This window comes from Notamacropus eugenii, chromosome 2, assembly GCF_028372415.1.
Source record: "Notamacropus eugenii isolate mMacEug1 chromosome 2, mMacEug1.pri_v2, whole genome shotgun sequence".
In the NCBI taxonomy this organism is placed as follows: domain Eukaryota; kingdom Metazoa; phylum Chordata; class Mammalia; order Diprotodontia; family Macropodidae; genus Notamacropus; species Notamacropus eugenii.
The window spans coordinates 468,017,413-468,045,105 of NC_092873.1; positions in this window are offsets into that span (position 1 = coordinate 468,017,413).

Sequence of the window (27,693 nt, forward strand, 5' to 3'; positions counted from 1 at the left end):
GGATTTGAATTCAAGTCTCCCTGACTGGAAATCTAGTGCTCTATTGGCTGTACCACCTAGCTGCCTATAACCCTGTTGGAAGGTGGTGGAGTGGGGAGAGAGGAGAGTTAAGATGACCTCTTTAGGTTTCTTCTATCTTACGAGTAAGTTTCTTATTTCATCATTGTGTATGTATCCCCAGGGTGTTAACACAGTACCTAGTATGGTAGGTACTTAACAAATTCTTCCTGATTGATGAACTGATAAAGCACAAACTGCATTTTCCAGCTAATGTTAGGTTACAGGTACCTCTCTCACCTTGGCTTACCAAAGGATGACTGTTTTTGCACTGCTTTCCCCATCCCCAGTTTTTTTTTCTTCTTCCTTTAAAGAATTCCAGTTACCCAATAGCACAAGGAGATCAAATCTATGGAATAAAAGTGTATACTTTCCAGAAGCCTCTGGCAAGCCTCTAGGTGGCAATATTACTGTACTCAAAGTGAGAGAGCCAGCCTGAAGACATGGGGGAAATTGATCCACTCACCAGGGCACCTTGCTTCTCTCCTTCCCTCCCCCCTCCTTACTTCTCTTTTCCTCTTCCCCAGTTCCTCCTTTTCTCCCTCTGGGTTTACTGAAATTCCTTTCCTACAGGCTCGGGTGTACATATAGAAATAAATCTGTAGACACGTGGCATTCTAATGACCTTGCCTCTCCTCCAACGTGCTCAAACAGTATTTTAAAGCAATGATTCCAGCAGGTTTGAGGGATAAGGTTTAACAGTTTCAGCTTCTTAACCCTTGAGCTTAACTGAGTGAGAGACAGACCAGCTCAGTTTAAGATATTAGGGAGAAAAGAAACCGGGATGGATTTCACACATATTATTTCCATCTCTGAAAATCACCACGTACAGCACATAAGACAGGTCTCTCCAGGAGGGCCTTGGAGTTGAAATAAGCCAAGCTGTATTGCCAATCAGAACTGAAGATAAATCACAGACCAGGATCAGGGAGGGTATGGTGCTGGAATGCCAAGGAGCTATTTCAATCCAGGACTCAGATGGTTTGTTGGAAGTTTCTAGGAGTTCAGGATAGGGACGACAATAGAGAGGCCAGAAGTTGGTTGGCAGAGAGACATGTGGGAGCCAAGGAATCCAAATTGACTTTAAGTTTCGAGAGCAAATGAAGTAGTTGGGGCCAGACTCCACGCCTCTCTGTTTCTACGGCACATAATTCTGTAACACCTGAGTGCTTCAACCAGGTGGTGATTTGAGAAAGTTAAAAAAAAAAGTCATTTTACTTCACAGCTAACTGCTTTTCATTCCCAGACTCCTTTTCTATAGTCTGAGTTTGAAGGCTATCTGGTTTGTCATTTGCCTGATTTTCAAGTCTGTAATCTATGAGCTACATGGGGTCAGGCACCAGGCCTCATCTCAGTAGGATCTCCCTCCCCACGGACTAAAATAGTGCACTGAACTCAATGTCCTCATCTGTAAAGTACTGGAATTTGACTAAATGACTTCTCTGCTTCCTTCCAGCTTTAAAGCTATTATCTTCTGGTTCTGCGACCCTATGATTATGAGTGAATGACCAGATGAGATTTTTGTAAAAAAAATTTAATGGGATTTCCAATTAATTTGAGACCAACAGTCATTGAATTCCACTGGTTTCCATTTTCTTATTGCTGGGGGGTGGGTGGGGAGAAGGGATGAAGGAAAATAAACATACTTAGACTAACAACCCAATGCAAACAACCCTGGACTTCCACCTCCTGCACCATTTTCCCCCCTAGACAATTATAATCCATTCATTCTCCTTTATTTTTCTCTGTATTAGGTTTGGGGTCATTGGTTTAGAAGAGAAATCCTTTTCCTCACTTGTAGTTAATTAATCCCAGTGTCTTTTCCTGCCAAGTTTCTTTACTTTCTTTTCTTTCCAAGAAAGGTATACACATTGTTCTCCTTGACTCTACTTTTTCCTCTAGAATGGTTTCTTGGGCCAAGGGTTTATGGATTTTTAAAAAATTATTGCTTTCATATATTGGTTCCATTACTATTTTGAGTCATGTTTACTGGTAGGTGAAGCCAGCTCTATATGGAAGGAATATGGTGTCTTCTTTTAGTTTTCTCTCTCTCTAACCTTTCTCTTAAAAAAATGGAGAGATTATAATGAATAATATATGATGATGAACAACATTTTAACAAATTTGTTCAAGCCTTTAAGGTATCTTCTGCTTTTTCCCTGTATCTCACATCTCATTGTTCAAATGAGTGGATACAGCTTCGTAAGTCTGTGATCTCTTGGAGTTCTTAGGAAGCCTGACCAATAAAATGGTACTTCTCCTTGGTTTATACAGGTGAAGAGGAAGGCAAGTTTTTGAAGTATTTAATGGCATGTAAATCAGAACTGTTAACCAGAAGTTGCTTATAAACTTCCCCAAACTGTTTGAACCAGCACTGGGTTTTAGCAGGTCTCTCTGATGGCAAATTCTTATTTATGGAGCTACTAGCCTGAATCTTGGGAGATGGCAGGTATCCTCTATTTCTTTGAATCCTTGTTTTGTTTCTTTTTGGGTTGGGGATTAGTCTTCCTTCAAACCTGTAATCTGAATGGTGTCCTAGTACAGTAGGCCTTACACTTGGATGGAAAGGCCTGATACCTGTTCCATGATATACTTCTGTGAAGTAGGTAGAAGCTACTTGGTGTGTCTCCATTTTGTCAAATATACTTCCCCTGGAGGTATGACTGTGAAGGAGGTGAAATCTGTATTTACCTTGACACTATTTTTTGCTCATCTCCCTCGAAGACTCCACTCACCTGTCCTACTGAAAAACCAACAAAAACAAAACCCACATGGCGTGTCCCACTGGCAAGTCCTCAATTCTTGTAGGGATTGATACCCATATGAATCACATTTTATGGCTCCCTGCACCTGTCTTCTAACCCCTATTTGTATACCAGTTTGAGCTTATTAAAATGATCAAGGGCATCCTTTAGGGGAAAAAGGAAGAGAGTATGTAGTGTATCAGGCAACATGGCACAGTGAAATGGACACTGGATTTGAAGTTGAAGGACTTGAGTTCAATTTTTGACTCTGATACTGGTTACCTGGGTATTCTTAGTTAAATCACTTATCCTCTCTGGATTAATTAATTAATTTCTGGGTTTGTCTTCTCTTTGACAAATGAGGAACTGGTTACAAATATTTTCTGAGCATCTCTTATGTGTCACATGCTATGGAATAACACATACATGAATATATATATACATGTATATGTACATATACACATACACATGATATGTAAATACACAATATATGTATATATACATGTATGTATATGTGTCTCTGCATCTATGTATGCATGCATGTACGTATAACACAGTGCCTCTGACACAGTTGTAGATTTAGAGTTGAAGGATCCTTAGAGGTCATGTTGTTCTACCTGTTTATTTTGTTCGTTGTTCAGTCATTTCATTTGTATCTGACTCTTTGCGACCCTATTTGGGGTTTTCTTGGCAAAGACACTGGAGCAGTTTGCCATTTTCTTCTCCAGCTTGTTTTACAGATTAGGAAACTGAGGCAAACAGGTCTAAGTGACTTGCTCAGAGTTGCACAGCTAGGAAATGTCTGAGGCCAGATTTGAACTCAGGTCTTCCTGACACTAGGCCTGGTGCTCTATTCATTGCTCCACCTGGCTGCCCTTCCTATTTATTTTACTCATAAAAAATTGAGGCTATTAGCCTGAAATTAACTTTCACTTTCCATATCACTTCCTATCCACCACCTCTATTCTATTTCCCTGTGTATCTATTATCTATCAATCCATCTATTCATCCATCATTTATCTATCATCTATTTATCCATCTATCCTTCTATTTATCTATCCATTTTTATCCATTTATTTATCTACCATCTATTATCTATCTATTTATCCATTCACCCATCCTCTCTCTTTCCCTCCTTTCCTCCCTCTCTCTGTCTCTCTCTCAATCTCTCTCTCCCTCTCCCTCCTTCTCTCTCTCTCTCAATCTCTCTCTCTTTCTCTCTCCCTCTCTCTCTCTCCCCCTCTCCCTCTCTCTCTCCCTCTCTCCCTCTCTCTCCCCCCCCCCCGTCTCATTGTCTCACATCATTTAGAGCACTAGATGGAGGTGGATTCTTGTCCTCCACCCTCCCTGAGTCATTGTCTCTAGTCTCCATCGTCTCTGAGTCCCTGTAACAGCATGGCATCTCTTGAATACTTGTGACTTTCTTGATTTCAGTATCCTGGGGCTGGCTCTGCTCATTGAGTACTACCATCTCCATTAGCACCACCTATTCCTGTCTTTTTCTTGCCTTCAGAGCCAACACTTCTGTGTCTTGAAGCATCACCTCTTGTCATGGTGGAAAGAGCTCTGGTGTTGGAGTCAGAAGTTTCCCAGATAGCAAGACTGTGTGTAAGCGTTAACCTCTCTCATCATTTTTCTCATCCATAAAATGGAACTTCGTATTACTTATCTCATAGGGAAATTGTGAGAAAAGCACCTTCTAATCAAGAAATAAGCATTTATTAAGCACCTGCTGTCTGCTAGATAGAGAGCTGTCCTTTAAATCATGAAGACTTGGGTTTGAGTCCTGTCTGATACATATTGACTCATGGAACTGGACAAGTCCCTTAACCTAGGCAACCTTGGTAATGGTGGTGATAAGAATGGCAATTCCTATATTGAATATTCATTCAGGAATGAATCTAAATCTCAGATCAGTTGCTTATCTACCTTTGTAGGGGATGTTTCCTCACTGAGAGTTCTCTAGGTAAAAATATCCCTGTACTAGGCACTTGAGATATAAGTACAAAGGTGAGACATTTTCTGCCCTCAAGGAGCCTGGTCTGATATTTGGGGAACTGTTACCTTGAATGTGGTCCCATTCCTTTAGGTTCAGCTTTTGTGCTAATCTTCTGCTAAATCTTACAAGCTACTTTATGCAGAGGTATTAATGACTGAAAAGAGTTGTGTGAATTACCTGTTCTAGACACCTGATGATTACATTTTAATGGAAGCTTTCAGTCCTTAAAGGTAAATGGATAAGTCCCCTTAAGGCATTTTGGGCACTGGATCATTGCCAGAGAAATTGTGGGATATACTTTCTCCCCAGCCTACCTATCTTATCCCATGGATATCTGTGTGTGCTTTTCAGGGAGTCACACTGGTCCTGGATGGAGACAGAGGCTGTATGATGGACAGATTGCTGTTAGAAAGCATTTAGGGGTGAGGGGGAGCCATGGCCCAGCACCACTAGTGGGGTGAAGCATAACTTGAGCTAGACTTAAGAGGAAATGTTGGGTGAGATTTCTTTCTCAAATAATCATCCTCACAAATACTGTGTTGGCAGTCTCCATGGAGCAAATGGGCATTGAAAGAGTTAGTGATTTGACCTTTTTCCCCTACCCAGTGGACAACCATTTGCATACTTACTATTCTACTATTTCTGTGCAGTGAGAATATTTATAGGCTCTTCTGGTATTAAAAAAAAGAAAGAACCCACCTTCTTGCATTCCATTTGACAAAGAAAGGACCTTCCTTGATACAGATACTGGTAGTAGCCCCTGGACTGATTGGCATTTCTGGAAATTATATAGGTCATGCTCTGAGCACATTGGGTTTATTTGTACTGCAGGTTTTTGCTTTTCCTGGAATTCATTTGGTGACTGTTTCTCTGATGGCTGTGATGCCTGAAAGAGGGAGCATCCATTTCCTGAAACGTAAAGTTGAGGACACAGGGAAGTCCTGTTTTTTGGCTTTGGGTAAAAAATGGATTTTCTGAGGACAGGCAGGCTCCTGGTCACTGGAAGTCTTCATGAAGTAAAGGCTAGATGACCATTTTGTCAGTAATATTATTGAAAAGGTTCTTGCTTAGGCGAGAGTTGAACCACATGGCCTCTGAGATCTAAAATTTTGAGACTCGGGGATCCTGAGATTCTAGGGTGTTACTGGAACCTCTTGGGAATTCTGGTACCCAACACAGGTGAAGTGAGATTACTTCCAGATTATCTGTAGTAATCAGAGACATTCCTCTCCAGGCTTCACTCCTGACTTACTCTAAAACCCCTCAAAACCACCTTAACATGGAATTCATACATTGGAAGTCACCCCTCTCCACTCCACACCTTCTCTTACTCCTCTATGAAACTTTTAAATTTGCTTTTATGTAGAGTCTTCCCCCTTTAGAATGTAAGGTCCCCTGATGCCTAGCATAGTGCCTGGCACATAGTAAATGCTGAATAAATGTTTGTTGACTGATACCAAGCATGTCATTAGCTGAATCTGAAAAAAACCCTCTGAGGTCTACAGTCAAATATTTTATTTTTAAAGTTTCATTTTCTAGATCACCACCATTTTCTGATGTGTGCCCCACTTCTCCTTACATTGAACCCTACATCATGTATGTATGTCCACATGGGATCAAAATATCTAGAGGCAGCTCAGCTCATGGGTGATGGAGGACTCTCCCCTGCAGAGAGAAGGACAGCCAAGAGTTATGCTTATACTGCCAATATACAAGCTGGGGAACGGGTGGACATTGCAGGCAGGACCCAGAAACACCTCAAGTCCAATACTCTTTCCTATGTCATGGAGAGTAATATTAGGTTAGAATTGTGTCTATTTGCTACCCCTCAAATATCTCTTGCCTATGCCTCAGAACCTAAACCACCACTCAATTCTTTTTTGGTTCTTTTTATTAATTATTTTTAGTTTTCAACATTCACTTCCAAAAGATTTTGAGTTCCAAATTTTCTCCCCATTTCTCCCCTCCCCCATCCCAAGACAGCATGCAATCCAATTACCCCTTCCCCCAATTTGCCTTCCCTTCTATCAACCCCCCCTTTCCCTTATCCCCTTCACATCTATTTTCCTAGGGCAAGATAGATTTCTATACCCCATTGCCTGTATATCTTATTTCCCAGTAGCATGTAAGAAGAACTCTTAACATTCATTTTTAAAACTTGGCACTACTCTGTTGTTAAGGGAAAAAGGGTAGCCTTTACCTTGCAGATGCCATTTTTTCTCCTGCCCACCAAATTCTGGTTGCATCAAAGACCATCACAAATAAAGAGAATAAATCTGTTTATGCAAGCAAAACAGCAAAGAGAAATTGGAGAAGTTATACGGAGTAGAATTTATCAGAGAATACACAGGACTAAATAAGCTTTTGAGCTGAGAGGGTGATAATATTTCAGCTCCAACCAAAGAAGACTGCCGGGTTTCATTCAAGAAGGTCCATCTGAGTCATCTCTTGGGACACAAGAAGGAAATCAGGGACATGCCAAGGAACCAGCTTCCCTACCTATCTGATGTTTCCCTCTCCACATGCCTCTCCCTGAAGAGTGTCTGGGACCATACATGTTTTCCCTGAGGAAATTCTGGCCCATCTCCGCAAGTCTCTTACCCAGAAGCATTACATTCTGCTTAGCTTTTTCTCCTCCAGGCTAGTAACATGTCCCACAGATACAACAGCACATAACTCACCCAAGCTCCATTGGTTGTGTACTGACACTTGAAAGAAAGTGTTAAATAAAACCAATCAGCAAAATAGCTGTATCTGTGTATGAATCATTCCATTCTCATCGTTCTCCATCTATCTCTAGAAAGGAAAGAAGTAGATCATCTGTTCTCCAGGAACAAGACTGGCCACTGAAATTAGGTGAATTAGTGTGGATGGAGAGCTGGACTTGGGAGTACCCTGAGAAAGTCACTTTACCTCTCTTAGCTTCAATTTCGTCATCTGTAAAATGGCAATAATGATGATGATGATCCTTTCCCAGTCTTTGAGCTTCCAAGTTGTTTCTAAGACTTCACCTTCATGAAGTCATTGCTCTTCAAGACAAAGAATGAGTGACGATGGAAGCAACAGCAGCAACCTTGCTGTCATGGAGCATGTGGGCATAAATATTTCACTTTTATCCTTGTCTTTGGAATTCTCTAGGTATGTATCCAGTAGTGGGATCATGGAGTCAAAGGATATGAACAATTTAGTCACTCTTATTACAAGGTCCCAAATTGTCTTCCAGAACAATTGGGTGAACTCGCAATAGTGCCAAGAGCATCCTCCTGTTACCCTCTCCAGCCTCCATTGGCTATTTCTATCTTTTTATAATTTTTACCACTTTTAAAGGTGTGAGTGGAAACCAGGGAGTTGTTATAATTTATATTTTTATTATTCATAGCAATTTGGGACATTTATAGCATGGTTGCTGAGAACCTTCATTTCTTCCTTTGGAAACTGTTTATAACCTTTGGCTCTTGGGCTTTATACATTAGGCTCAATTCCCTATAAGTTTGGGGTATTAGACCTTTATTAGAAATACTTGATGCAAAGATTTCTCCATTCAACAATTCCTCTTATTTTAAACACATTGATTTGCTTTTTAATTTGATGTAATCAAAATTACTGATTTTATATATTATGATCACTTCTAACTCTTATTTAGTTCAAAATTCTACTCCTAGCCATGGTTGTAAAAGGTATTGCCTTCTGTTTTATTCTAATTTATTTATGACATAACCTTTTTATGTTAAGGTCCTAAATCCATTTGGAGCTTATTGTAGTTGTGCATATATTTTCAAATCAGCACTGTTTTCATGTAGTCCCTAGCAATAGCATAAGAATTACCTCTGTCAATGGCACAAAAGGACATTTTGTGGGATTAAAAAAAATCATTTCTATGATTAATCTCTCTCAGTACTTCATCATCTGGTATTCAAGCCTTTGAGTATGGGCTTGGCAATAGATTGTGTCATTGAAAGACCAATAGCACAGCTTAGATAGGCTCATTAACAGAAGGTTGGCCACCATGATGCCTTTTTTCTTCTCATTACAGCCCTCTTAAGGACCCTACTAAGGCATGGAGGGATCACAGTCTTCATAAGCAGCTCCATTTACATAAAATTAAAGCTTTTCAAAGCACTAAATATAATCAACAGCTGGGCTACATTGAGGAAGACATTAAATGTAATGGGGACTACAAGGTTTTTAGTTTGGGTGGCTGGCAATACTATTAAGAGAAATAAGGAAGTCAGGAGGAGAATACATTTTGTGGAGAAGTTGATGAGTTTTGTTGGGTTCATGGTGCTGGCAGAACATCATGGTGAGGGCATCCCAGCAGCCACTTGGAAATGCTGAACTTAAGTTCACAAGAGAGGTCAGGGGATTAGGTAGTTATCTACATAAAGGTGTAACTGAAGCTCTCAGAGTCAATGAACTTGTCAATATCGAGTTGGAAGTGATGGGAACCCTAAGGGGCAGTGACTGCTCCATTTTAGAGTTTTTAATAGAGAAAGAAAGGCAGAGAAGAGTCAGACATATACCTTAGAGTTTAGGAGATCAGATTTCCAGGGATTCACACAAAACATAGGTAAAATCTCATGGTTTAAATTTCTGCAAGGTGAAGTTTATTTTCGGAAAGGAAGAAGACTGTAAAAAATGAAATTCTGAAGAGGCAAAGAGTAGTAATTGTTATAAGGAGAGAAAAAAAAGGTAGCTGCCTAAAAAGACTAATGTCTGGACAGAGAACTCATCAACTAACTTCAATCTTTAAAAGACATTCAGAAGATTGGAAGGAGTAGGCAACAGAAGATGAATACAAAAGGCTGACATTGTACTATAAGAATGGTGTTAGCAGTCCTAAAACTTAGAGTGAGCTGAGGCTGTTGAGAAAAGCTAAGAATAACCACCAGGCTTTTAAAAAAGCTATAATGGACAAAAGAGGGAGATCAAAGAAGGGATATTCAGAATGGATGGCATAAAAACTGATGCCTCGTTTTGACTTGGCTTCTGTTTCCTCTACCAAGGTAAAAAATCTTTGGATTGGAAAGAACAGAATAAAATAAGGAATCAGGAAGACCTAGGCTCATATCCAGAGTCTAACACTTTCTAACTGTGTAGTCATGAAAGTCACAGCCCCAGTGTGCCTCAGTTGCCTTATCTGTAAAATAGCAAGAACATTTAGAGTACCAATCATACAGGGTTACTGTCAGGGTTAGATGACTTAATGTATATTAAAGGCTTTGTAAACTTTAAAGAGCTATCTAATTGACAGTTATGACAGCCATAAAAATGAATGGGATCTTGGCCTGTATAGAGAAAAGCTTGGTATCCAGGCATAAGTAGGTGACAGTCTTATTTTTTTTTTTTTTTTAGCATTCTTAAACATTTTATTTGTTGGAGAGGAATGGGGAGAGAACATTTATTATGTACCTACCATGTGCCTGTCAGGCACTGTGCTAAACATTTTACTAATACCTCATTTGATCTTCATAATATCCCTGTGATTATCCCAATTTTTTTTATTTTATTTTATTTTATTTTTTTATTTAACTTTTAACATTCATTTTCACAAAATTTTGGGTTCCAAATTTTCTCCCCTTTAGTCCCCTCCCCCCACCCCAAAACACCGAGCATTCTAATTGCCCCATCACCAGTCTGCTCTCTCTTCTATCGTCCCCCTCTGCCCTTGTCTCCATCTTCTCTTTTGTCCTGTAGGGCCAGATAACTTTCTATACCCCTTTACCTGTATTTCTTATTTCCTAGTGGCAAGAACAGTACTTGACAGTTGTTCCTAAAACTTTGAGTTCCAACTTCTCTTCCTCCCTCCCTCCCCACCCCTTCCCTTTGGAAGGCAAGCAATTCAATATAGGCCAAATCTGTGTAGTTTTGCAAATGACTTCCATAAGAGTCATGTTGTATACGACTAACTATATTTCCCTCCATCCTATCCTGTCCCCCATTACTTCTATTCTCTCTTTTGATCCTGTCCCTCCCCATGAGTGTCGACTTCAGATTGCTCCCTCCTTCTCATGCCCTCCCTTCCATCATCACCCCCACCCTGCTTATCCCCTTATCCCCCACTTTCCTGTATTTTAAGATAGGTTTTCATACCAAAATGAGTGTGCATTTTATTCCTTCCTGTAGTGGAATGTGATGAGAGTAAACTTCATGTTTTTCTCTCACCTCCCCTCTTTATCCCTCCACTAATAAGTCTTTTGCTTGCCTCTTTTATGAGAGATAATTTGCCCCATTCCATTTCTCCCTTTCTCCTCCCAATATATTTCTCTCTCACTGCTTGATTTCATTTTTTTAAGATATGATCCCATCCTCTTCAATTCACTCTGTGCACTCTGTCTCTATGTGTGTGTGCGTGTGCATGTGTGCATGTGTGCATGTGTGTGTGTGTAATCCCACCCCATGCCCAGAAAATGAATAGTTTCAAGAGTTACAAATATTGTCTTTCCATGTAGGAATGTAAACAGTTCAACTTTAGTAAGTCCCTTATGACCTCTCTTTGCTGTTTACCTTTTCATGCTTCTCTTCATTCTTGTGTTTGAAAGTCAAATTTTCTTTTTAGCTCTGGTCTTTTCATCAAGAATGCTTGAAAGTCCTCTATTTCATTGAAAGACCAATTTTTCCCCTGAAGTATTATACTCAGTTTTGCTGGGTAGGTGATTCTTGGTTTTAGTCCTAGTCCCTTTGACTTCTGGAATATCCTATTCCATGCCCTTCGATCCCTTAATGTATCTTGTGTTATCCTGATTGTATTTCCACAGTACATGAATTGTTTCTTTCTAGCTGCTTGCAATATTTTCTCCTTGACCTGGGAACTCTGGAATTTGGCCACAATGTTCCTAGGAGTTTCTCTTTTTGGATCTCTTTCAGGCGGTGATCTGTGGATTCCTTGAATACTTATTTTGCCCTCTGGTTCTAGAATCTCAGGGCAGTCTTCCTTGATAATTTCTTGAAAGATGATGTCTAGGCTCTTTTTTTTGATCATGGCTTTCAGGTAGGCCCATAATTTTTAAATTGTCTCTCCTGGATCTATTTTCCAGGTGAGTTGTTTTTCCAATGAGATACTTCACATTATCTTCCATTTTTTTATTCTTTTGGTTTTGTTTTGTGATTTCTTGGTTTCTCATAAAGTCATTGGCCTCCATCTGTTCCATTCTAATTTTGAAAGAACTATTTTCTTCAGTGAGCTTTTGAATCTCCTTTTCCATTTGGCTAATTCTGCTTTTGAAAGCATTCTTCTCCTCATTGGCTTTTTGAACCTCTTTTGCCAATTGAGTTAGCCTATTTTTCAAGGTGTTATTTTCTTCAGCATTTTTTTGGGTCTTCTTTCGTGGGTGTTTACTTTTACTTGCATGTCTCTCATTTCTCTTCCCAGTTTTTCCTCTACCTGTCTAACTTGATTTTCAAAATCCTTTTTGAGCTCTTCCATGGCCTGAGCCCATTGAGTGGCCTGGGATACAGAAGCCTTGACTTCTGTGTCTTTCCCTGATGGTAAGCATTGTTCTTCCTCATCAGAAAGGAAGGGAGGAAATACCTGTTCACCAAGAAAGTAACCTTTCCCCTTTTCTGGGCATTTTCCCAGACAGTGACTTGACTTCTGAATATTCTCTTCACACCCACTTGGCCTCCAGATCCACCCAGCCAGAGCTTGGGGTCTGAGATTCAAACGCTGCTTCCCAGCCTCAGGGCTTTTGACGGGGGCGGGGCTGCTATTCAGTGTGAGATTAAGTTCAGCTGCTCGGGTGGGGGCAGGGCCACCACAGGGGACTCAGTTCCCTCAGGGGGTTTATGCAGAGACAATGGATCCAGGCTCCTGCCTGCTTGGGGAGTCCTGGTCTGCTGCCACCTCTGCTGCTGCTTCCCTAGGGGGCCTGAGTTATGGGGGGCACCCCACTCCTCTCTCGGCAAGCTGAGAAGACCCTCTCACCAATCTTTGGGGCCTGTGGGTGGAGGGACCCGTGCAGCCACTGGAGATTCTGTCCCTGAAGCCTGTTTGGATCTGCTCCGCTCGGTGCTGTGTGGCCAAGGCAGGGCTGGGCTCTACTCCAGGTCTGGTGTGCAAGAGACCTTTCGCGAGAGGTTTTCAGGGCTCTCTGGAACAGAAATCTCATCTGCTCTGTTGTTCTGTGGCTTCTGCTGCTCCAGAATTTGTTGGGAGTTCTTTTTTACAGATATTTTATGGGCTGTGGGTTTGGAGCTAGAGTATGTGTGTCTTTCTACTCCACCATCTTGGCTCCTAGGTGATAGTCTTATTGCAATTCATCCCAGTCAGAGAAATTCTGAAACATTTTGCTCAGTCCTTGGTACCATATTTTAGGAGGGACATATGATGACCATTGAAGAAACTGGGCAGCAATGTGCCAATGCATTGTTTAACAACCAGCTTTCTGGAGCAAATGATGTACAAAGGACACATTTTTAAGTTCAGTCTTCATTGTTAACATTTTGCCCATCAATTTATTAAGTCTAGAAATCAATAAAACAATAAATCAAGCCCTGACTTTTAACATTTGCTGATTTCTGAGGTATAAATGTTCTCAGTGAAAATTTAACAATTGAATCGCCTAAGCCAGTAGGAGCTTGCTCCAGTATACCTCTGGAGCTGGGGATGTATAGTTTAGAGAAGGGAAAAAGTGGGCAATAATGGGCAGAAAAGGGAGCTTGACAGGATAGTTGCCTTTAGGTCATCATACAGGAGAATGATTAGACGTCTCCTGGCTGGCCCCACAATGCTTAACCATCAGTAGACGTTTCAGACAGGCAAATTTAGGCTTATGTCAGGGGAAAAGCAAACAAACTTCTAACCATTTGAGCCTTTGCAAAGTAGAATGAACTGTCACAAGAATGTAGCGGTTTCTTCCTCACTTGAAGTTTTTTGGCAAAAACTGGATGATGGTTTTTTGGATTTACTATAGAAGTGATAGTCATTCAGATATAGGGTACACTAGAAGGTCTCTGAGAGGCTCTTCTAGCTTTGAAATTCTGTGAATCTGTAATGAAAAGCCAAAAAGATTTCAGAGAATAGCTATATTTTTAAAAAATTTAATTAATTTATTTGTTTTCATTTTTAAACAATCACTTCCATAAGTTTCTTATGTTCTCCTCCTCCCTGAGACAACATGCAATGTTATATGGGTTCCACACATACATTCTTACTAAACACGTTTTAACAGTAGTCATTTTGCATAGAAGAGTTAAGATGAATGGGAGAAATCATGAGAAAAAACAAAACAAAACATAACACAAGAGAAAATAAACTACTTCATTCTGTGTTCCAATTCCATAGTTCTTTCTTTGAATGTGGATGGCCTCAAGAGTCCTTTGAGAATGTTTTAAGTTCTTGCATTGCTGTGAAGGTCTAAATCTATCAGAAACAGTCCTCGCACACTGTGGCTGTTACTGTGTATAATGTTCTTATGGTTCTGCTCACTCCACTCAGCATCAATTCGTATGAGTCTTTCCAGATTTTTCTGAAGTCTGCCTTATAGCACAATAGTATTCCATTACATTCATATGCTACAACTTCTTCACCCATTCCTCAGTTGATGGGTGTACTATTGGTTTCCAGTTCTTGGCCACCGCAAAAAGATCTGCTATAAAGATTTTTGTACATCTGGAACTTTTTCCCACTTTTATGATCTCTTTGAGATACAGTACTAGAAGCGATATTGCTGGGTCAAAGGGTATGCACATTTTTGTAGCTCTTTGGCCATAGTTCCAAATTGCTCTCCAGAATGACTGGATCAGCTCACAGCTCCATCAGCAATGAATTAGTGTTCCAACTCTGCCACATCTTCTCCAACATTTATCATCTTCCTGTTTTGTCATGTTAGCCAATCTGATAGATGTGATGTGGTAACTCAGAGTTGTTTTGATTTGCATCTCTCTAATCAATAGTGATTTACAGCACTTTTTCATATGACTATAGATAACATTAATTTCTTTCTCTGAAAACTGCCTGTTCATATCCTTTGACCATTTATCAATTGGGGAATGATTTGTATTCTTGTAAGTTTGACTGAGTTCTCTATAAATTTTAGAAGTGAGATCTTTATCCCAGGTACTACTTGTAAAAATTCTTTCCCGGTTTTCTGCTTTCCTCCCAATCTTGGTTGCATTGGGTTTGTCTGTGCAAAAACTTTTCACTTTAATGTAATCAAAATTATCCATTTTGAACTTCATAATGTTCTCCATATCTTGTTTGGTTATAAATTTCTCCAGAGAATAGCTATATTTAAGGTTCAGAATTAGAAAGAGGAAGCAAAGAAAGAAACAGAGGGGGAGTGGTAAGACAGGTAGGAGGAAAGTTAGCAGAGAAGAATATCATGACAACCACCGGAGGGGAGAATTCCTAGTGGCAGCAACACCAAATACTGCCCAGAGCTCATTGAAGGCAAGAACTGAGCAAAAGATATTGGACTGGGCAATTAGGAATTCATCAATGACCTTTGACAGAACAGTTTTGGTAGAATTGTGAAGTTGGAGGATGGACTATAAAAGCATGTCATGATGGGGGGGGCGTGAAAGGGAATTAAAAAAGGTGGAAGCAGAGATTCTAGAAATCTCTTTTGATATTCTTGTCAGAGAAAAGAAGGAATGATAAAAGAGAATAGGTTGAGGGAGTAATGGGGCAGAGGTTGGTTTTTCTTTTTTTGATCAGAAGAGCTGAGAATATTTGGGAAATAGGGAATTTGGGTCAAAGGATGGGCAGTAAGGTAAGATAATGAGTTTCTTTTGGACATGTTGAATTTGAGCTGTCAGTGGGGGATTTGAGTGAAAATGTCCAATGAGTAATGGAGGATTAGAGTTCAGATGGATGAGTATTAGACACGTAAATTCGAGAGTCATCTGCTCAGAAATGATGATTGAATGCATGAGAGTAGGGCAGAAAGAAAGAGACAGAGACACAGAGACAGAGAGAGATACAGAAACACATAGAGACAGAGTCAGAAAGAGAGTGAGACAGAGAGACAGTGGCAGAGAGACATAGATGGAGAGAAAGAAAGGGAGGGAGAGTCAGAGACAGACCCACAGTGACAGAGAAAGAGAGACATACACAGAGAGAGACACACACACACACATAGAGACAGAGATACAGAGAGATAAAGACAGAAAGGGAGGGAGAGACAGAGTCAGACATAGACAGACAGAGAAAGAGAGAGAGAGACAGAGAGATGGACAGAGACAGAATCAGAAAGAGAATGAGTGAGAGACAGAAAAAAGAGAGACAGAGAGAGAGGAAAGTGAGGGAGGGAGATACAGAGACAGACACAGACAGAGAGGAAAAGAATGAGACAGACATACACAGAGAGAGAGACAGACAGACAGACACAGAGACACAGAAAGACACAGACACAGACAGAGAAGTCTTAGATAAGAGTCCTGGGGCATATCAGCAAAAGAAATTAAGAGTGATTAGATAGGTAAGAGGAGAATCAGTGTAATCAAATTTCTGGGAGGAAAGAGAATTCACAAAGAGATTCACAAGAATGTGCAAAACTGCAGAGAGGGGAGAGGTCAAGAACAATAATGGCTAGAAAAGCCCATTTGGTTTGGTAGGTAAGAGACTGCTGGTAATGCTGGGGAGAGCAGTTTCATTAACAGTTGGTTCAGAAGCCAGATTTGAAAGGTTTGAAAAGAAAACAGGTGAGAAGGCGGAGGCAACAAATGTGGATGAGAACTTGAGGATGAAAGCAAATCCCAGAGAGTAGCTATTCTGCACCCACAAAGCTAGCTAGAATTAGAGGCAAGATCCAAACCCACGTCTTCCATAGCTCTCGGTCCAATTCTTTTCCCAGTACGACATCCTGCCTTGCAAAAAATGTAAGAGAGGATGAACAGTAACCAAATAAAAGGATGCCAAGTAGCAGGGAGGGGCCAGTTGAATTTGTAGCAGACCCAGTTGGCACAGTGGTCTGATTTTTTCCCTTTAGCAATATTTGATAGCTCAAGAGTAGGAGGGGAAGAAAATTAAAGTTTTAACATGATTCAACATGAAGAACACTAGTTTTGGAGCCAGGAGATTTGGATTAAAATCTTAGCTCTTATCATATATGTGACTTAACAAGTCACTTTAACCTCTTTGGGCTTCAATTTCCTCATCTATAACATGGGATTGGATTAGGTAAACTTGAAGATCCCTTTCAAGTCTACAGTGATGGTCCTATAGTGAGCAAGTTGGCACAGGAGATAGAGTGCTGGGTCTGGTGTCATAACCCCCTCATCATAGACATGAAAAGAAAGATCCAGAGAGATTAGCTGATTTGCTCAAGGTCACATAGGCGATAAGAGGTGTTGTTCAGTGATATCTGACTCTTTTTATCCTTTGGTCCAAGTGCACAAGGTATTTTCTTGGCATGGATACTGGAGTGGTTTGCCATTACCTTCTCTAGTTTTATGCAGCAGGAGTTAAGTGACTTGCCCAGGGTCACACAGCTAGTAAGTGTCTGAGGCCAGATTTGAACTCGGTTCTTTCTGGCCTTTCTGTCTCCAATCTCCAGCACTGCTAGCTACCCCAGGCATTCTGAAATCCGAGCTGCCCCAATTTACTTATTAAATACTCCTCAGTTCATGCAAAACCTTGCACTGTGCTGCAGGAGATTTCTCTTGCTGATTTGAAAGTTGAGCATCAGGGTCTGGCTGGGTCTGGCTTTTGGTTTGTTGCACGACTCATCGCCTTAATTGCTCCCATCCTCCTACACGCTCAAGGAGAAGAAGATATAGACAAATTTTGAGATAATGGGACTGCTCCATTTATAATTTATATCCCATGATGCTTTCTCACAAAAGCTCCTAAGCATTTGACCAAAGAGAAGTGATCTCATTAATAATTTGAGAGGGAAGTTGGGGAGATGGTGGGCCAGATGGCTGCTGTTTCCCCTCTTTCCGTGGACAGACCCAGATATCTGAGTACAGCAAAAGTTTTAAGTTGAGGACCTCAGAAAGTACTTAGGAACTTTCGTCTTTTGCCATCCTCCCATCGCCACTTTGCCCTTTGTTGATCGAAAACAAATATGCCTTGAGCTGAGAGTGGCCTCCTTCCTACCTCTGTATCCATGGTCCCTCACAAACAGGGGCTGACTGTGACATTTCTATCCACAAGATGTTCCCAAGGGGACAAGAGGGAGAAGGCTTTTATTGATTTGGGCTCATTGATCTCCAGATTCCATGTACAGAGCCTTATTAATACCTGGCCCCACTTAATTTTAAAGTAAACCAGATGTCAACAGAGAGGGTAGGAGGAAAGAGAAGGGGCTTCTCGGGGGCCCTGGAAGTATGGTTTTACAATAGGATCAAATGAACATTCCATTATTTGGCATTTAAGGTCTTCCAAGCTGTTGGCAGATTTCCTTCCAACTCTCACTGTACACACAGCCCTTCTTACACTTAGCAGTCCAGCCACTTGGCTCTCCCTCTTCCTTACCCAGAACACTCCACCCCTTGCCTTCCTGAATTTGGACTGGCCACCCCTGATGCCTGGAGCACAGTTACTCTATACCTCAACCTCTTAGAATTCCTAGTTTCCTTCAAAAACTAGCTCAAACCCCTCCTCCAGTGAAGCCTTTCCTGATCCTCACCTGGGATTCATTCCTACTCTCTCTTCAATGTTGTTTTTCTTGTTGTTCAGTCATTTCAGTTGTACCCAACTCTTCATAACCTCATTTAGGGTTTTCTTGGCAAAAATACTGGAGTGATTTGCCATTTCCTTTTCTAGCTCATTTTACATTTGAGGAAAAGGAATCAAACAGGGTTAAGTGACTTTTCTAGGGTCATATAGCTAGGGTCTGAGGTTGGATTTGAACTCATGAATAGTCCTGATTCCAAGGCCAGTGCTCTATCCACTATGCCACCTAGCTGCCTCTCTTCCCAATACTTTGTATATATTTAATATATTCTTATATGTTTATGTGTTATCACCTTTCTGTAGTAGCAAGCACCTGGACACATCCAGAATGGCCTGCTAGCTCAGGTTCTTAGATCTGTTTTTCTAAAAGGAAAGCAACTTTTGAGTGGTCAACAATCTTATTTAATTACATTCAACAATATGGAAAATACAAGCAGAGAAATAAAGACCAACAGACAGGACTTCTAACTGTCTGACCATAAACAAAACATATTTCAAACATCAACAGACAGATTCAGCTGTCTGATCATTACACACATACATAATTACCAGAGAGAGAAACATCAACACCTGGGTTTTCAAAGTCGGGGAGCTACTTAACAGCTACCCAGAATCTCATCTGGCACATGAACATTTTACCAAAGAGTAAGCCCTCAAAGCAAAACCTCACCATAGAGTATATATACACTTTTCAGAGCCAGAGGGCATCACAACCTTCATGATTCAGAGCCTCATTAATAGTTAACAAAAGGTGTGGACCTTCCTACAAAACAAGCTTCCCTTAATCAAACTTTCCTTAATAGGCTCTACCTGAGGCCTATTAATGGATGGGAAAGATCTTTTAGCCCCCATTAACATTACACCTTGCTAGAAATGAAGTTTCTAGAGGGTAGGGACTCTCATTTTTGTCTTTGTTCCTGTCACAGCCTTGCACAATGCCAGCTACATGGTATTTAGTCATTTTAATCCTTTCACTCTTCATGACCCCATTTGGGGTTTCTAAGCAAAGATACTAGAGTGGTTTGCCATTTCCTTCATTCATCATTTTGGTGGATGAGGAAACTGAGGCAAGCAGGGTTAAGTGACTTGCCTATGGTCCCATAGCTAGTAAGTGTTTGAGACTGGATTTCAACTCAACACCTGACTCCATTGTGCCATCTAGCAGAACTATAGTGGGCACTTAATCAACGCTTGTCAATTGACTGATTGTCTATGCAGTTCATTCCATTTTTAGAGAGATCTGTTTGCTTCAGAGCTTTTCCTTAGATTTACCTGACTCTATCTTTCTGCAGTTTCAACCCTTTGTTCCTAATTCTTGCCTCTGGGCTAAACAGATCCAGTTTAGAGCCATTCAAGTACTTGAACACAACTATCCTTAGTTAATATGATATCCATAGAGTACTTGCCTATGGAGTAGTATCCAGCTTTGTCTTCACATACCTTAAAATTTAGAAGGGCAAATAGAAGCAGTGGTGTGCTGTCAAATGTTTAACCACTGGCTCTTTGGGAAAAAATATGCAGACAGGACATAATTTTAAGCTTAATTTACATTATTGACATTTTCTCCATTACTTTCAAACTTACAAACCAATAAATAGAGCCCTGATATGTGTTTCCCCATGTCCAAGTGTAAATGTTTGCATTGAACAATTCATAATCAGCTCTAGAGCCCATATGAGCTGGTTCCTCTGATATAAACACAAAGTGCTCTGCATATGGTGCATGGAAGATGAGGTCATTATTAGCTGGGGGAACTTAGGGGGGGCTTCATGAAACAGTTGGCATCAGAGCTGAGTCTTACAGAAGAAATAGAATTTCCAGACTTGGAAATGGGGAAGAGGGTATGAACAAAGATTTGGGAAAATACAGGTTGTGGGTCAGGAATTTCCAGTTGATCCAGAATATAAAGTGGATGGAGAGGCATTTCTTGAGATAAGGCTAGAAAGGTCAGGTGGTATGAGATTACAGAGAGGTGGAATGGAATATTGAAAATTATAAAGTTCAAATTTGGCTATAAAGAGAAGATATGAGAAAACATCTTCCTTCCTCTTCCTTTGCAGAGATGGGGATTAGGAGTGAGGAACAGATTATTTTCCAACATCTTAACTATTTTGCTATGTTTTTGTTTTTTCTTTTTCCTCTAAAAAATTCTTCTTATGAAGGAGAGAGCCATGGGAGGAGAGAGGGGAAGGATAGAGAGGGAAAACTGGACTATGTAAAAACAGAAGATATTAACAAAAATCTATTTTAAAAGATCATAGACAGCAAAGGTTTTCTTTTATAGGCACTGAGGAGCCATTGAAGAGTCATGAGATGAGGAGGTACATGAACAGATCTGTAGATCAGGAAGATGCATCTTACAACCTAGACATTTAGCCACTCACTTCTTTGGCTAAAGGCTTTGTTTCTTATTCCTCCCCCCCCCCCCCTTTCTTTTTGCACTATGTGAGGATCATGACATGGTGTTCAGTGATTCAATGTTCCTGGCTTCAAGATGGATTGTTTCTGTTGTGCCTCTATTAAGGGGCTAGAGACACTTCTGGTCATGGGGTGCTACTGGGCTCCTTCTTAACTGGCCTTGTGGGTGTTAATGGTGCAGGCATTATAGCCTACTCAGTGGGAAATCAGGCCTCTATTTCTCTTTTTTCCCCCTTGGAACTAGCACTTTTGTCTCAGTAGGGGCCACTTTAATGAATCAATTAAGGCGGATATTATTATTGGAAGCTGTTTTCAGCCCAATTAAGACCTTGCGACATGTCAGTTGTGATAATAAAAGTGAGTTAAGGCTCAATTTTTCTTTATTAGAATGTTTATTAGAAGATTGAAATGTTCATTAGGAGGAGTAAAGAGACCTATTCATCTTCTCCTCATCAGAAACAAAATGGAGCCTCCATGTTGCTTGGGGTTAACGCAGTGGCCTTTCCTTCAGGGCAGAGCTGAATTCTAACCCTGCTCCAGTTCAGGTGGTAATGAATGGGGAAGGAGCCTCAGTAAAGGTCAAGAAACTTCAGCATCTTATTGCCTTGGAGAATGTGTGGTCATCCTAATCTCCCAGGTCATCAAACCAATGGGATATCATTGAGCAAACTGTGGGGTTTGGATATTAGCTTCCATGGAGGTCAGAATGATCATTTGATTTTCTAGTAATGACCCTCCTTGCTTCTCTTTTTCTTTAAGTCATCCTCCCTCCATCCCACAACAAACAATGTTAGCACCCAACAGCAATTTATCTCTCATCAATTTCAATAACCAGGATCAGATTTTAAAGTGAGCTCTCAACCTAACCTTCCAATCCTTTGCTCAGTCCTCTTCACTGGACTTGGGGACAGGTTCTACATTGGTGAACCAAGGCTTGAGGTTTTTTTAAGTGAAGTCAAGTCAAAAAGCATTTACTAAATATCTACTACTGACACCCCAGTGTTGAACTTAGATGGCATCAATAGTTCTCCAAGTCGATCAGTGTATGGAAACAACAGCTCTCTTCACCTAACTAGTATGAATGATTGGTTAAAGTAGAATGCTACCAGATGGTGGGCTGCCATGAGCCTCATCCTGCCATGCTTCCCCTTCCCCCTCTCATCAACAGAAGGTGTGACTCAAGTCTCTCGCTTTGGGCTTTGTTTGTCTTATTTGCCCTGGGTACAAAAACTGTCTAGTTACAGCTCTGCCTCTAACATTCTGTCATTCCTGGGAGCTTTAAATAAAGAAATTCAGCTCCTGGTTTATTATCTTTACAGAATAAATTTGACAACGTATCCCTTGCAAAGACATTCCTCTTTCTCACACCCACCAAGTCAGACCTTTCCTACCAACATCTCAAATCCTCTTTGTCTTGCTTGACCAACTCACTACCTCAGTCACAAATTTTCAATAAAGTGTTAAGATTTCTGTAGCCTGGAAATAAAGGGGGCTGGAATGGATTGAGAGAAGACATCCTTTGGAAAAGTAGGTCTCTTTATGCATTTGTGCAGTTAAATACAAAAGTGCTAGGAGAAATCGGGACCAGAATTATTTAAGACTTTACATTGGTATAGGAGTAGGGGAGGTTGCAGAGGCATGCCTTGAATGTTAGGACTAAAGGGTCTGGGCATGTGCACATCCTGTCCTTTCTCTCTTAAATACACACACACACACACACATACACCCCCCCCCCCACATGCACATACACTCCATGTATTTATGCAGTGCACATATATATGTATATATATATATGTACATATATTTCTTAATTGTGAACTTTGTAATAATCAACAAATATTTCAATCGGTTAGAAAAAAAGAACAAGATGCTTGTATAATATACTATAAATTTCTGTTAGGTAGAGCTGTATGTGCATGTGTGTGTGTGTGTGTGTGTGTGTGTGTGTGTCTATATAGATCTGTATGAAGAGATCTATCTCCGTATAAATATCCTAGATATTATTCCAAGATGTTCCAGGTCATAGAAGTTAATCTTTTTAACCTTCATGTTCTGTGTCTCTGTCTCTATATCTGGGTCTGTCTCTCTATTTCTGTCTTTGACTCTCTCCCTCTTTCCCTGACCCTCTGCTTTTTCTCTCTCTTCTACTCCCCCATTCTTCCTCTCCCTCCCTCCCCTGTCCCCCCAATTCTTTCTCTTCCCCAAGCCCTAGTACAGGTTTAAACCTTAGTAACTTATAATTTTACTAAGATTTTTGGAATGCCCTGTATATGAAATATGTGTGCGTATATGTGTATATGCAAATATATATTATATATGCACATACACACATACATATACATATATAATGAATAGTGTATATAGATAGATATATGTGTGTATGTATGTTCTTCCATTCATTTTTATACTTATTTATTTTCTATGTTTAGTTACAGAATAAAGTGTCTTAAAATTGTTTTAATCTTAAGGGTTCTATCATACTATTTTCTAGTGCATCTTTTCCCAGAGGCAATGTATTATCATGCAGCTGGGCTCCTAGAGCCTGGCACTGATCTCTAACTCTAGCTGTGCAACTTTGAGAAAGTCATTTAGCCATTCTGGACCTTTGTTTTCTCATCTGAAAAGTGGAACTAATAGTACTGACATTACTTACCCCACCTGGTTGTTTTGAGAGAAGTGATTTGCAAACCACCAGGTGCTTTAGACGTGAAGTGGTCTTGTCGTCCATCCCTCTACATTCATCTCATCCTTGTCATCTACACTCTCTCCTTCCTCTTTCTTCTGTCTGGTCTTCTTGGTGTGAGGAGAAAGGAGGGAGGGAGCCAGTATGTCATAGTATTAATAGCTTGGGGTTTGGAGACAAAGGAGAGACTTGAGCTTTCCTCTTGGGCTTCATAACTGTGTAGTCATGGCCAAGTCATTTAATCTCAGCTTTGTCATCTGTGCACTGGAAATAACAGGACTTGCAATGCCTGTCAGGATTGTTGTGAAGATCGACCAACCTAATGCCTGGAAAATGCTTTGTAAACCTGTGAGTGCTAGATACTTGCAGCTCCAAAGTAGAACATCTTGCTGTGGTGTTCAGAGCACTGAACTTGCTGTCAGAAGACCTGGGTTCCATCTTAGCTCAGTTACTTATTAACAGTATAGGTAGCAAACAAAGCAAGAGGTACCTTGGTACAAAGGAGGTAAATTTGATCTTCTAGGGACTGAGAAACTAGACATAGGGTACTGGACTTTGAGTCAGGAAAACCTGGCTTTGTATTTTACTTCTGAGACTAGTTTTATGACCATGGACAAGTTACCTTATGTTCTGTGGCCTCAGTTTCCTCATCTTTAGATGAAGATAATAATATTGATAGTTCAGTCTTATAATAATACATAGACAACTTGGTGGTGCATTGGATAGAAGGAAGGATTTGGAGTTGGGAGAACCTGAGTTCAATTCCTGTCTCAGACACTTACTAGCTGTGTGACCCCAGGCAAGTCACTTAACAGCTATGCATCTCAGTTTCCTCATCTGCAAAACAGAGATTACTCATAGCTACTATCTCCCAGGCTTGTTGTGAGGATCAAATGACTTAGTGTACGTTAAAGTGGCTTGCAAATCTTAACATGCTGTATAAATATTATTATTGTTGGTATTTTCATAGTACTTAAACAGGTATAATGAAAGTTAAATGAAAATGTATATAACATACTTAGAGAACCTTGAAGCATTATATAAATATCAGCTGTTATTATTATGAGGAACCCACTGCTTTTTCAAGCAGCCCATTCCACTCTTGGATGGTTCCCAATATTACATTTTTACCCCTTATATTTAGCCTATAAATTAAGAATTAATTCATGAAATTATGAAATAGGGTAGGTATACCCACTTCTTTGAGTTCTCATTGGGAAAGACCATGATTGATAATGGGAAGCAGGGTGGTGATCACAAAGTAATAACCACAGAAAATACAGAGACAAGCAGTCACAGGGGAAGAAAGAAAGAAGGTGTGGGACCAAGAGATTGGACAGAGAAAGGCGAGCAGCCTGAGGAAGAAGATAGGGAGGGTGAGGGGCAGAAAATATCATTCATAGACCCATGGATTAGAGTTGGAAGTACTCAGCAGCATGGACTCTATGGAGATGGAAGAGGGTTAGTGAGCAGGGCAGGAGTTTAAGTTTTCTGTAAGTTCTACTTATTTCTCCTAGCTAAGCCACAAGACCTTAAAGGTGAGAGGGTATGGAATGGTTGGTGTTAAATTCACTGATATTTCTGTTTTGACTTCTTAAAGTAATTTTCTGCTGATTTTAACTCCACGCAGCCCTATTATACTCTAAGCTTCTTTCTCCATGAGTTAGAGAAAGAAAAAAAGCCTATCTATCCTTTTAGGTCCAGTTCAGGTCCTATTTTCTTCAGGCAACCTTCCCTGACTACTCCAACTTTCAACTCACTTTGTTCCCTTATGAGGTACTACAGAACTGTCCTTTACTTCATTGGATATTCAGTCAGTTATCAAGTCTTGTTGAACACCTTTCTATATCTCTTGCATCTGTTCCCTCCTCTCAATTCCACTGGCACTATCCTAGTATAGGCCAGTATTGTCAGTTGGACTATTAAATTTGTCCCCTAATACATCTGCCTGCCTTCATTTTCCCTTCTATAACATCCACTCTTCACATCGTTGTCAGACATTTTCCTTATGCATGAAACTGACCATGCCTCTTCACTGTTTAAAACTCTTCAATGACTTCCTATTATCTGCTAAGTAAAATCTAAGGCCTTGAATAATGTGACAAAATTCTACTTTTGCAAACTTAGTTCATGCAGTACAACTTTCCTATGATGAATGAGAATCTCGAGACACAGGTCTTGGGTAATTAATAATCGATTTATTAATTAGGTTAGCTCATAATCAATGAATCAGTGATCATCAGCCTCTCTCCACCACCAAAGATAAAGACGTGGAGATCATCAAATGCTTAAATACCTTTAGAAAAGTGAGAACCCCTGACAGGCAGAGATCAACTCTGATTATTGAATAAGCAATAAGAGGATGGACATATTAATGAGGAGGTAGGCTAAAAGTCTTCAGCTCCTCCTGCTGAGAACATGACCTGATCATGAGGCTCAGCCACCTCCAGCAATCTGGGCCAAAGAGTCCATCTCTACCCATACCACTCTGCCTGGTTTTCTCCTTCATGAGGTGGGTCACCCTAAATTCTAATGGAGGTTTCTAAGGACCGGAACTTATTTCCTAAGGGCAAATATTCACCTAGACTGGATTCTGTTTGCAAGGTCTTCTAGTTGGGTGGGGTCCCACCCAAGATGGAGAATCATAGATTTGGGCAATCTCATCTAATCAGCAATGTCCTTCAGAGACTGGCTGAATGACTTACCCCTGAATGAGGAAATAGAAAGGAAAAACCTTGATCCTAATTTAATAATTGGTTATTAGTATAAGAGAAAAATCATTTCACCTGTCCCTTTATGTACCCTATAATCTAATGAAACTGGAATACCTCACTTTCTTTAGCTTAGGCAGCTGTGTCACACAGTGCATAAAAGGTAGAACTTGGAGTCAGGAAGTCCTGAGTTCAAATCTGGCCTTCAAAATGACTAGCTAAGTGCTGTTGGGCAAGGAATTTAACTTCTGATTCAGTTTCCATTTCTGTAAAATGAGGATAATAATAACACCTTCCTCCCAAGGTTGTTATGAAGAGTTATCTCACAACATTTCATTTTAATTAGAAAATATTTCTAAAGTCCTTTGCAAACCTTAAAGTGAAGCAAATAAATACTGATTATTGTTATGATAATGATGACAGTGATTATGTGGTTGCCATTCCCTGTATCTGAAATACCATTCCCACTCATATATGTTTAATTCCTTCATATCCTTTATAACCCAACTCTGGGCCACAGCCTACAGGAAGTCTTCTGTGGTTCCTCCATTTGCTAATAAGTTTTCCCTCTTTAAGACCCTATAGATCATACAATGAGTCCATCTCATATACTTACCATGTTCCATAAGATCCTAGATTTAGACCCAGAAGGGACTGAAGAGGTCACCTACTGTTATTTCATCATTTTCTTTTTTTTTAAATTTTAGTTTTCATTTTTAATACAGTTTATAACAGATAAATTCAAACTTTTGGTCAGGTAATACTTCTTTTTAAAGCATTTACAATATGGACCACTAAAGAATTCTTTTTTTTTAAACATTAAAGAACTGACACACAAATAATATATATGTTGCTAGCTTCACAAGCTCTTGATCTAATTGTCTCCACAGTATTACTGAGAATTAAATCATCATTTTGTAGATGAGGAAACTGACGACAAGACAAGAATGACCTGCCCAATCCCACAAGTAGTAAGTGGCACGATGGGATTGGAACCCAAGTGCAGGCTTTCTTCCCACTGAACCACACTGTCTCCCTCTTGTGTTGCACTATAGTTATTTGTGTCTGAACTCTTTACCTTTCCTAGCTTGTCCATTCTCTGAGGACAGAAACTAAAGGATCTTTGAAGTTAGTGTATTCCCTCATATATGCACAGTTCTCTGCGAATTGCTGTTGCTACTACTTGTTCTTTGTTCTGGAAGGGGACCATGACATTAGGGAGGTGATGCCATGACATGCAAGTGAATTGGATTTAAGTGAGGGAGGGCTGTGCAAAATCATCAGCCTCACTTTCTCCTCCAGAGCCATCTGGTTGCAAATATTGAGTATTTAGTAAGTAATTTTAAAATTGAACTTATAGTCTCATAATTGAACATGTACTCATATTGTTGGCATTTAGCTTATGTGTATTACTAGTCCCTCTCCTATTGGACTAGAAGCTCTCTACGGGCATGGAATGTGAC